The 12,974-nt window shown below is 45.6% G+C and overlaps 1 non-coding gene across 1 annotated transcript; it reads left to right on the forward strand.

The window, feature by feature from the left end:
- The first annotated feature begins 4,025 nt into the window (after positions 1 to 4,025).
- On the forward strand, positions 4,026 to 4,116 carry TRNAY-GUA (transfer RNA tyrosine (anticodon GUA)). The gene is given in 2 exon segments: positions 4,026 to 4,062; positions 4,081 to 4,116. It is a non-coding gene; the product is annotated as a tRNA-Tyr (tRNA).
- The last annotated feature ends 8,858 nt before the right edge of the window (positions 4,117 to 12,974 follow it).

Here is a 12,974-nt window from a genome sequence, read left to right on the forward strand (position 1 = left end):
CCTCCATGAATTTGAGGTAGTGTTACGTGATTTGGAGGCATTCCAGATCCGTGATGAGGGGCCAGTGCCATTGGCCCCCGTCAATGACCGAAGAAAGCTTAGTGGAGTCTTCAAGCCCAAGTAAGTACGGTCCGCGTGGAAATCTAGGAAGCAGGGGTCCAAGTTGATGCCATGGATCCTTCCAAAGATAAAAGGTCCTCCCATCTCCAATATGAAGCTCCACCATTGGTTGGATATAGCTGCGCATTCGAAGCAGCTTTCTCCAACCCCACGATCCTCCCTGTTCGCCAACTGTCCATATGGAGTTATTCCGTAATCGTCCGTGCTGCAACCACTCAGCCCAGATAGATGTTCGGTCACATCTAATGACATCGCACAATTTCTTTGTCATTAAGGCACGATTAAGAATACCAATATCTTTAATTCCTAGACCCCCTTCTTCTGGTTTGCAAACATCTTTCCACGGTACTGTGGCATATCCCGTCATTGAGGTTCCTTTCCATAGGAATGTTCGAAGGCGTTTCTCCACTTCCTTAATGACAGCCTTCGGTAAGATAAATGCAGATGCCCAATACAAGCTCAGTGTTGAAAGTACAGATTTGATGATTTGTACTCACCCAGCATATGATAATGATATTCCTTCCCATCCAGTAATGCGTGCATCAAATTTAGATAAAAGTGGCTGACAGTCGGAAATAGACAATCTAGATGAGAGTAGAGGGAGACCCAAGTACCTCATCGGGAGATGCCCCTCTTGAAAACCTAGCATTGCTAGCATCTGTTCTTTCCTATCTTGTGCAGACCGGGAAATAATTAGGTGACTCTTTTGTACATTCAACCGGAGGCCTGACCCTGTCCAGTCCCATCTTGAACACTCTGACAGAGTCCATATCAGCTCTGCAGAAAAGTAGGAGATCGTCTGCAAAACCCAACTGGAATACTCTAGCTAGCTCACACTTCCAATGGTAGGTGAATTGCATGTCCTGTTCAATTAATTGTAAGAATCCCAAATGTAAAACTTCCATGACAAGCACAAAAAGGTAAGGAGATAAAGGGTCTCCTTGTCGTAGACCTCTCGCTCCATTAAAAAACCCGTGAGGTTTTCCATTGAGACCAATCGAAAATGTGGCCGTCGTAATGCACTCCTCAATCCATCTAATGAATGTAGTTGGAAAGTTGAAGAACTGTAAAACCGCAACAAGGAAGTCCCACTCGACTGTGTCATAGGCCTTTCTAATATCCACTTTAAGTTCACATCTTGGGGGAAGGCGTATCTGGTTATAGCCTGTGAACATTTCTTGTGCTAACATAATGTTGTCCCCAATGCTTCTTCCTGGGATGAAGGCTGCTTGGCAGGGACTGATTAACTTGTCCAGAACCATACTCAACCGTTGGACAAGCAGTTTAGTAATGACCTTATATAAAACATTGCAGCATGAGATTGGTCTAAAATCATTGACAGACATAGGAGGAGTATGTACCTTGGGGATCAATGCCAAAAGTGTGGAGTTAACTTGTTTAAGGAGTTTCCCCCTAGTAAAGAAATCCAGTACTGCCCTTGTAACTTCTGTACCCACAACTGGCCAAGCTGCCTTGAAGAATCCGGACGAGAAACCATCAGGGCCCGGAGCTTTATCCTCGGCAATGTCAAAAATGGCTTGCTTCACATCTTCCGGTGAGAAAGGTAGAAATAAGTGGCTAGCCTCCTCATTGGATAGTATAAGCATCGCCCAAGGTCTGAGGTAATTGATATCCATCAATAACCGACGTCTGTTACCTCCTAAGAGGTTCTGATTATATGACACGAATTCATGCACGACCTCACTCGATTCTGTGTGAGTGGTACCATTCTCATCATTTATTTGCAAGATCCTCCTCACTGCCCGTCGTTGAGCGATCTTGCGAAAGAAAATCCGGGAGCGTTGGTCCCCTCCCTTCATCCATTGCATCTTGGCTCTCTGTTGCAGCATAATTTGCTCAAGTTTTGCCGCTTTAGCGTACACTAGCCGGCAACAATGTTCCAAAAAAAGGAAGAGCTCATTCTGTCTGTCTGAACTCACCAAGTTTTGTGCCTCTTCAAGGGATCCCTTCGCTAATTGGACATTGAGAGTCAAGTCTCCCTTATTCCTCCTCTGCTGTCTGAAGACCGGTATATCTCCCAAAATGCCACATACCTCATTAAGACGCGGACTGCGTTGAAATCCCCCCCCCCCACCAGCCACGGATCATCCGTACACTGTTGGGCCATTGTCTCTAATGTGGTCCATAGGGCTCTCCGATCAATCACCTCAGATGCACCATAAAAAATAGTAATAATAACAACATCATTATCAGTCCTATTAGTAACACGACAGTGCAGAAATTGTTCCCCTGATTCGAGTACATGTACGTCAATAATATTTTCATCCCAGGCAAGCCATATACGGTGTCCAATAGTGGCATAATCGACAAACCATTTCCATTGAGGAAGAAAAAATGACTGAATAGGCATGACATTATTTAATCGAACTCGAGTTTCTAAAATGCCCAAAAAATGTTACCTGTATTCAGAGACAAGGTCCTTTAGTGCGAGTTGATGGTCCCTTTTATTCAACCCGCGGACGTTCCATATAGCAATGTTCAACATGGATCACTTCTGACGGGGCTGCTAATGTTAGGACCCCTAGTTGGCTCTTCTGCGTCATCTAGCAAATGTAAAGCATCAAAGGCATTATATATAACCACCTCCTTACCCTTATCGCTATGTTTAGACACATTGCGTTCTACATGAACATCATTAGCCTCTCGTCTCGGTGTCTCATCAGCCGTATGGTTTAATGTGCTGCTTCCCTTTTCGGGGGCGGTTGGTTGGGGGGGGGGGGGATGGTAGCTTTTTGTACGTAAACAGCTATTGGTGGCTTAGTCGGTTTACGAGGTTTGTTCAATGTACAATCCTTAACCGTATGCCCCAAATCCGTGCATTTTGCAGGAAGCCATTCGTATTCAACATCAACCTTGCATGGGCTTCCCAGAGATGGAGGAGTAAGCACATTATTAACATGTCATATCGAGCACTATTAGCATCATGTGTATACCACATTCGGAGGGAGAGAAACTTGAGACGATTCGAGCCACCGAGAGGACACCTAGCACCATGGCTTTATTGATAGTTGAGGACATTAGGCAGAGGATTCATAGCATTACTTTACCTAGATCAGTCAGTACACGAGCTTTATTTAGACTATGGCGTATCCCTTGGCCTGTCGAGGGAGAAACCAATTGATTCTCACATTGTTGTACTGTACTACTATTTTTCTTAATGAAACTTACATTTACCCAAAAAAAAAAAAAGAAACTTACATTTACCCAAAAAAAAACCGTGCAAAACAGCTAACTAATGAACGTTCTCAGAATTCGACGAAACTTGAACCAATTGCAGGTCAAGACCCAAGCATTTGAATTGTAAATTTGCTAAGCGTAATAGTAACTAAAAGTTAGTATAAAATGAAAACAAACTTGCTTTAATAAAACCGTGCAAAACAGCTAAATTTTGAACGTTCTCAGAATTCGACGAAACTTGACCAAAACGTTGGTCTAGATCAAAGCATTTGTGTTGTAAAATTGCTAAGCGTAATAAAAACTACAAGTTAGTATGAAAGGGAAACGAACTTGCTTTAATAAAACTGTGCTAAACAGCTAAATTTTGAACGTTAAAATGCAAAAAACAAAAAAAAATGGACTCTCAAAATTCTCTCTCTTCTCTCTCACACACTAGCACACATCCAAAAACACACACTAATGCTTCAACCACGCAAACTCCGGCCGACGACTTGGGTGACGAGGAGGAAGAGTTGGCCGACGAGGGGCAAGCCGGAGAGACGGTTGGCAGCGACCACCAGATGGCCGGCGGCGATGAGAAACCTGCAATTTTTCCGGCGAGAAGATGAAAGGTCGGATTTCGAGATTTTGCCGGAAACGAGTTTTTTTCAGAAGACTAAGGACGGATCTTTGGTCAGGGAGATGCAAGGAACAATTCTGGTCGGCATCCGACCTTAGCTCAGTTGGTAGAGTGGAGGACTGTAGTGGGGTAATCCGATAGCTATCCTTAGGTCGCTTGTTCGAATCCGGCAGGTCGGAATTGTTTTTTTAACTTGTAATTATTATTGTAAAAAGATGGACCCAAAAAAAAATTCTCTCTCTAAAAATGCTCTCTCTTCTCTCACACACACTGCTGCACCACAAAAAACACACACTAATGGAGGAGGCAAGGACACGGCCGCCGGCGAGGAGGGCGACGCCGGAGATAACCCCGGCCGGTGACGGGGACAGCATGGAGCGTGGGGACGATAGTAAGGGAGATGGTGGAGGCGAGTTGCTTAGTGAATCGAAGAAGTTGGGTTTTGGTTTTAGAAAATGGGTTTCTTCGAATCCGCCGGCTACCGGCGATTTTCCGGCGACTGAGGGCCGCCCTCGCTTTGGGGAGACTGTAGCAATGATTCCGAGCGAAAAGGCAGGCGATTTGGCCACGGATAGGGCTGTTGTGAGAGCACCGCCATTGTTGGGTTTTGAAGCTTTTTCAAGCTCCTTCAATGGCGGACGAAGGACGGGAATCTCACCGCGTGAGTTTAATATGGCGGAATTTCTCAGCCTTGCGAGCAGAGTCATAGACGAGGGCGACGCTGATGCAATGGAGGCTTTGGTGGCGTTAAAATCGCGATGGGAGAGTAGATTTGGCAATGGCGCAACAGCGACTAAGCAGATGGCGACGATGGTTGTGGCCCCGCTACCTCACGGTCGTCGACCTATTCAAGCCCGTCGTTGCCTTCTTGGGCCGGCGAATGAAACGCGGCGGGAGGATTTTATTTCTGGGACTCCATCGATGGCGATTGGGAAGGCGAAAGGCGCTGGTGGAGCGACGCCTCTCGATGGGGTGAAACCGCGATTTGACGAAGACGATGGTGGTCCGGCGCTTGACGAAACTACCCAGAATCCGGCGCAACTGTGCGAGGCCCTTTCTGGCGAACAAGGCGACGAAACAGCAGCCCAGACGGGAGAGAAGCACTCAGGCGCGATTTTCCGACGAACGGGTGAACGGCCGGCGATCTTTCCAACGACCAGTGAGGTACGCCGACTTCCTAACGTGGATGTTGAGGTTGCGCCGGTTGTGAGTGACGTGGGTGTTGAGGTGGCGCCGATTGTCAATGACGTGGATGTTGAGGTGGCGCCGGTTGTGAGTGACGAGGATAGTGAGGTGGCGCCGGTTGTGAATGACTTGGATGCTGAAGTGGCGATTGGGAGGTCAGCTGACGTCAGCCCTAGTAGGGCTGACATCATCATTGCTGCAAGGGCTGATGTCAACGCTTACTCTTCTGCTGATGTCATCCATTGTGCTAGGGCTGAGGTCATCCATGCTAGGGCTGATGTCACTTATCACACATCTGCTGATGTCACTGCATACACAGCTGCTGATGTCATCAATCCTAGGGCTGACATCAGCAGTTTTATAGAGGAAAAAAACAGCAATTTGGGTAACAAATTGGCACCCGTTCCTCTGTTTATTGGGAACATTCCGCTTCATACTTGGTCTAATGGGATTGTTAATGATGCTGATGCATTCAACAATTCGTCCCGGAAAACACTATCTTTCATTGCTCCAATGAAGCAAAATGGGGAGGTTGTAGTTCGTCCTTCACTTGATACTGTGCGTGATGGATCCAAACGATGGAAATCTACGGCAGTGGGATACTTTATGGGAAAGCGGCCGTACTAGCACCACTTGAAGGAGTTTGCCCATTCGGTTTGGCCAGCGCTATGAGGGGTCATAGCAACTGCAAATGGTTTCTTTTTCTTCCAATTTAAAACGGAAATTGATATGGAGGAGGTCATAGAAGGGGGCCCATGGCTGTTTCAGGGACAACCAATTGTATTGCAAAAGTGGGAACCGGGTATGGCTATGAGAAAGTTAAAGCATACACATGTGCCTGTCTGGATAAAACTGCGACATCTTCCATTGGAATTCTGGACGATGGAAGGACTGAGTACTATGGCTAGCGGTGTGGGTAAGCCTCTATACCCTGATGCGATAACAAGGGCATGCACGAGACTGGACTTCGCTCGTGTATGCGTGATGATTGACGTTACGCAGAAATTGGAAAAACATATTATCATAATGACGCTAGATGAATATGGCGGGGAGACTCCATGCAAGGTTGATATCGAGTATGAATGGCTTCCCCCTAAATGCACAGGATGCATGATATTGGGGCATTCGGAGAAGGAGTGTTCGTTGACCAAACCTCAAAAGCAAGCAAAGCCCCCGGTGAAAGTGTATGTACCAAAAGTCAATGTCCCCCCTCCACCAGCCCCTGGGGAGAGAGAAAGGAAACATAAGACCGTGGTTGAGGTGGATGATAAAGTGAGAGGAGATGAAGGTACAAAACAGAATAAACGTTACACCTCATCGCAGAAGGAGAAGGGTAACGAAGTGGTTATTTATAATCCCTTTGATGCTTTGAATTCACTGGACGACGCAGAAGAGAATACTAGGGGTCCTAACACATGCAGCCCCTCTAGTAGTGATCCATGTTGAATCTCGCAGTGTGGAATGTCCGGGGGCTGAATAAGAAAGACCATCAGCTCGCAGTAAAGGACCTGATCTCGGAATACAGGTTAGATTTTATGGGCATTTTAGAAACTCGTGTTCGTATTAACAATGTCATGCATATTCAGTCATTTTTGCTTCCTCATTGGAAATGGTTTGTTGATTATGCAACTGTGGGTAACCGTGGGGCAAGGGTTTGTAGAGAATTCCATAGGGCCCGTCGACCAATCACTTCAGAAGCACCATAAACAACAGTAATGATAACAATTTCATTGTCAGCCCTATTTGTGACACGATAATGTATGTATTGTTTACCCAAATCAAGAATATGAACATCAATAGCATTATCATCCCATGGTAGCCATATACGGTTTCCCACATTTGCATAGTCAACAAACCATTTCCATTGAGGTAGCAGAAAAGATTGAATATGCATCACATTATTAATACGAACGCGAGTTTCAAGAATGCCCAAGAAGAGTAACCTGTATTCCGAGACGAGATCCTTTAATGCGAGCTGTTGGTCTCGTTTATTCAGCCCACGTACATTCTAGACGGCAATATTCAGCATGGGTCATATCCTATGGGGCTGCTTGTATTAGGACCCCCAGATTGCTCATTTGTATCGTCAATAAGATGTAGAGCTTCAAACGCATTATAAATGACCACTTCCTTACCCCGATTATCCTGTCTGGTAATATTACTTTCAGCAGGGTTATCACCATCCTTCATTCCATCATCCACCTCACTGTCCTGACACAGTTTCTGTACCCTAACGGGTTCGATTGGTGCCCGGACGGTAAAAGGTTTTGGTACATACACAGCCACCGGTGGTTTTGTTGTTTTCTTGGGTTGAGTAAGTGGACATTCCTTAGTCGAGTGCCCCAATGTCATACAATCCAAGCATTTTGGTGGGAGCCATTCGTATTCGACATCCACTTTGCATGGTGTCTCCTCGCCATCTTCATCTGGAGTCATGATGACATGATTTGGTAAATTCTGTGAGACGTCCACCATCACGCATACTCGAGCGAAGTCCAGTCTCGTGCATGCTCTGGTTATCGCATCCGGATAAAGTGGCTTTCCCACTCCACTCGCAACAGTACTCAATCCATCTGTTGTCCAAAATTCCATCGGAAGGTGCCTCAGCTTGATCCAAACGGGCGCTTGTGTATGTTTCAGTTCCTCATGGCCATCCCTAGTTCCCATTTCTGGAGAACTATTGGTTGTCCTTGAAATAGCCACGGTCCCCCCTCGATCACCTCCTCCATGTCAATTACTGATTTGAATTGAAAGAAAAAGAATCCATTAGCTGTAGCACTGACCTCACGAAGTGCCGGCCACACCGAATGAGCATATTCTTTTAAGTGGTGGTAGTATGGTCGCTTCCCAAGAAAATATCCAACTGTCGTTGATTTCCATCATTTTGAACCATCACGAACGATGTCCAAAGATGGCCGAACCACAACCTCTCCATTTTGCCTCATCGGTTCGACATATGAAAGTGTTTTTGGGGATGAGTTATTGAACGCACGTGCAATTTTATCATCACCAAAACAATCATCCAAAGTTGTATGAAGCGGAATATTCCCAACAAAAATGCCCGTATGTGAATTAGCAACCTTACAGTTTCGAAAATTGTTGGAAGTGTAGGAATCCGTTACTGTAGCAGCCGGTACTGTAGCTGTAGTCGGCACTGTAGCAGTTACTGTAGCAGGTACTGTAGCAGCCGGAAAAAATCTGTAATCTCTCCCACAGCCTGTTCTTCGTCTGCAAGTGTGTCCATCGCCGGCTGATTATGTACAGTGGCCGGCCGAATAAATTCCGGCGCCTTCTCAACAGCACGAATGCAGCGAACAGCCCTCGGGAACTGATCAGCCGCCGATTTCAAGCTTTTGATTTCCATTGACTGTTGCGTCGTCCTAAGACGTTGTCGGAAGATCTGTCTGAAGTCGCGAGCAAGAGGATTCGAATCGACAGAAATATCAGTCGCCGGCAGCCTAGTCTGTTCGACTTCCAACCTCGACCGTTCGCATCCAAATCGCGCCACCCATCTCCGTTTGAGTTCCACTAGCGCTTCCATGGCTGAGCGTCTCCTTTTTTTTTTTGGTAAATGTAAGTTTCATTAAGTAAAATAAAATAGTAGTACAGTACAACAGTGTGGTTATCAGCTGGTTTCTCCCTCGACAGGCCAAGGGATACGCCACAATCTATATAAAGCTCGTGTACTGACTGATCTAGGTAGAGAGATACTAAGGATCCGCTGCCTGATATCCTCAACAATCAATAAAGCCATGGTGCTAGGTGTCCTCTTGGTGTGCTCGAATCGTCTCAAGTTTCTCTCCCTCCAAATGTGGTAAACACATGATGCTAATAGTGCTCGATAAGATATGTTAACAATGTGTTTACCTCTCCATCTTTGGGAAGCCCATTCAATATCCGCTATCCAATCTCTATTGGGCCAAGGATATCGTACCACTCTCCAGATTACTGTGAGACACTGTCGACTAAATCTGCACTGAAAGAATAAGTGGTCATGTGTCTCTGTCGCTCCCTCATTACATAGAATACATGGGCCAAGATGTGCTAACCATGATTTGTCCGTCGTAGCCAATTTGCCTAGAATAGCAAGCCACAGGATGAACAAATGACGTGGAATCTTCAGTGATCCCGAAAGTAGTGAAGATCAGCCTACTTTCGGTCCTGGTGGATCAAAAAGCCTATATAAAGCCTGAGTTGTGGGTTTTCCCTAATCAAATCTCCAAATAATTCGATCCTCCCCTCCATGAATTGTGGGTAAATCATGTGTGATCTCCAGACACTCAAAATCTGTGATAGGGGGCCACTGCCACTCTCCTTCATTAATCACCGTGCTTAGTCTGGCTGATTCCTCCATTCTGAGTAGCCTCGGTCCCCGTGGGAATGTGACACTAAGCGGTCCGAGATAATGCCACGGGTCCTGCCAAAGGTAAAAAGTTCGCCCATCGCCGATCTGATAGTCCACCATAGGGCAGAGGAAAACCCGTAGACGTAGAATTTTCCGCCAACCCCATGAGCCTCCATGCTCCCTAATCGTCCAAATGGAGGTGTCTCGTAATCGACCCTGGTAAAGCCATTCAACCCAAATTGAGGTCCTATCGCATCTGATGATATCACAGAGTTTCTTTGTCATTAATGCGCGATTCAAGATAGCAATATCTTTGAATCCTAGTCCTCCCTCATCTTTCGGTCGGCATAGATCTTTCCATGCTACCTTCGCATAACCATTGTTTGTTGTCCCCTTCCACAAGAAAGTTCGCAGTCTCTTCTCAATTTCGTTAGTAACTTTCTTTTTTATTTTTTGGGTAAATGTAAATTTCATTAATAAAGAGTAATGGTACAGTACAACATGTGATCATCAAATGGTTTCTCCCTCAACCCTAGGGATACGCCATAATCCATACAATGCTCGTGTACTGACTGACGAAGCTAAATCAACACTAAGAATCCTCTGCCTGACGTCATCTACGATTAGGATACTCAAAGTGGCTGGTGTCCGCTCAGTGTGTTCAAATCTCCTCAAGTTTCTTTCCCTCCATATGTGGTAGACACACGATGCAAGTAGCGTACGGTAAGCGCTATTAATAATGTGCTTACCTCTTCATTTCCGCGTCGCCCATTCAATATCTGTTGCCAATCCTGTTGGGCCAGTGAAAACGAATCCATCTGCGAATCTCAAAGATGCACTGACGACTAAATCTGCATCGGAAGAATAAATGTGAATGAGATTCCGTAGCTCTCTCATCGCACAATATGCATACCCCCAGGTGGGATAGCCATGATTTGTCCGTGGTAGGTAGTTTGCCGAGGATTGTGAGCCATAAGATGAATGAATGACGAGGAATCTTCAAGGGGTCGGAAAGTAGTGAAGACCATCCTAGTTTCGGCTCAGGGGGATCAAATAATCGATAGAGTGTCTGAGTAGTAGGTTGCCCTTTGTCACATCTCCATATCACCCGATCCTCACCTCCAAGAATAAGCGGTAGGTTATGTGTGATCTCCAAACATTCGAAGTCCGTGATGGTAGGCCATTGCCACTCTCCTGCTGAAATCACAGAACTGAGCTTAGCTGATTCTTCAAGTCTAAGATGGCGTGGACCACAAGGGAACCGCTCAATAAGTGGACCCAAGTGATGCCACGGTCCTGCCAAACAAAGAATCTACCTCCATTTCCAATCTGGTAATCCACGATAGAGCGAAGAAAAGGACGGAGCTTGAGTATTTTCCGCCATCCCCAAGAACCTCCATGTTCACGGACAGTCCAAATTGATGTGTCCCGTAACTGGTCTTGCTAAAGCCATTGAACCCAGATGGATGTCCTGTCAGGATAATATCACATAATTTCTTGCTCATTAATGCGCGATTCAAGATAGAAATGTCCCTGAACCTAAGTGCCCCCTCATCTGCTGGCCGACACACATCTTTCCAGGCTACCTTTGCGTAGCGGCTAGACGTTGTACCCTTCCATAGGAAATTCCTCAACCTCTTCTCAATTTCCTTGATAACTTTCTTAGGTAATATGAATGCAGATGCCCAGTATAAACTTAATGTCGAAAGCACGGATTTGATGATTTGTACTCGCCCAGCATATGATAACGATATCCCTTCCCATCCAGTAATGCGTGCATCAATTTTTGAAATAAGAGGTTGACAGTCAGAGATAGACAGTCTAGAAGAGATTAAGGGGAGACCAAGATACCTCATTGGTAGGTGCCCCTCTTGGAATCCCAAAATCTCCAACATCTGATCTTTCAATTCTTGAGCCGAACGGGAGATGATTAAGTGCTTTTTTGAACATTTAGCCAAAGGCCCGACAACTCCGCAAACCATTCCAATCCCTCCTTGAATACTCTGATGGAGTCAAACTCAGCTCTGCAGAAAAGTAGTAGGTCGTCTGCAAATCCCAACTGAAAAACCTTGGAACTCTCACACTTCAAATGATAGGTGAATTGCATGTCCTGCTCAATTCATTGCAGGAATCCCAAATGTAAAGCTTCCATAACGAGAACAAACAGGTAAGGAGATAGTGGGTCTCCCTGTCGTAATCCTCTTGCTCCAGTAAAGAACCCATGAGGTTTTCCATTGAGACCAATCGAGAATGATTTCGTGGAAACACACTCCTCGATCCACCTTGTGAACTTAGTTGGGAATCCGAATAACTGCAAAACTGCTAACAAGAAGTCCCATTCCACCGTATCATAGGCCTTTCTGATATCCACTTTAAGCACGCATCTGGAGGTAGGCGCATCTGGTTATAGCCTGAGAATAGTTCCTGGGCTAGCATAATGTTGTCACCAATGCTTCTTCCCGGAATAAAAGCTGTCTGACAGGGGCTAATAATCTTGTCTAGCAAGCTACTCAGTCTCTGAACAAGTAGTTTTGCAATGATCTTGTATAAAACATTGCAGCATGAAATCGGTCTAAAATCATTAACCGACATAGGAGTGTGTACCTTTGGTATTAGAGTCAAAATCGTGGAGTTGATCTGTTTTAGTAGTTTCCCGGTAGTAAAGAAGTCCAGAACCGCCCTCGTTACTTCTTCCCCCACCACAGGCCAAGCCGCCTTGAAAAACCCTGACGAGTAACCATCAGGTCCCGGCGCTTTGTCTTCAGCGATTCAAACACTGCTTGCTTCACATCATCCGGTGAGAATGCTAGCAGTAAGTGGCTAGCTTCCTCATCAGTAATACAGTGCCTCGCCCATGGTCTAAGGTATCGAATATCCACTGTCAACCGTCGTTTGGTACCTCCTAAAAGGTTCTGAAAGTATGACACAAACTCATGGGCGACCTCTCCTTGATCCGTGTGTGTGGTACCATTCTCATCATTGATCTGCAAGATTCTCCTCATTACTCGTTTCTGAGCGATCTTACGAAAGAAAACCCGGGAACATTGGTCTCCATCTTTCATCCACTGCATCTTAGCTCTTTGTTGCAACATAATTTGTTCGAGTTTTGCCGCTTTAGCATAAATTATTCGACAGCAATGTTCCAGGAGTAAGTAGAGCTCATTCTATCTATCAGAGCTCACAATTGTTGTGCCTCATCGAGAAAACTTTTTGCTAATTGGACGTTCAGAGTCAGATCCCCCTTATTCCTCCTCTGTAGTCGGAAGACCGATTTAAGTGCCTTCAATTTACGGGTCAAGGCAAACATAGGTATACCAACAACCTCATGATGCCAAATGTTCTGCACATTGGGAATGAAATCAGGTGAACAGGCCAGATAGTTATCAAATCGAAACATACCCCCTCCATTATGTTGTTGTGTATCCCCATGTAGAACCAGTGGCGAGTGGTCAGACGTCCGTGGTGTAAGGCTGTGATAGGATGAGGTAGGGAACCTTTTTTTTTTTT

The sequence above is a fragment of the Sesamum indicum genome, linkage group LG10 (assembly GCF_026168435.1).
Source record: "Sesamum indicum cultivar Baizhima isolate 11 linkage group LG10, ASM2616843v1, whole genome shotgun sequence".
Classification (NCBI taxonomy): domain Eukaryota; kingdom Viridiplantae; phylum Streptophyta; class Magnoliopsida; order Lamiales; family Pedaliaceae; genus Sesamum; species Sesamum indicum.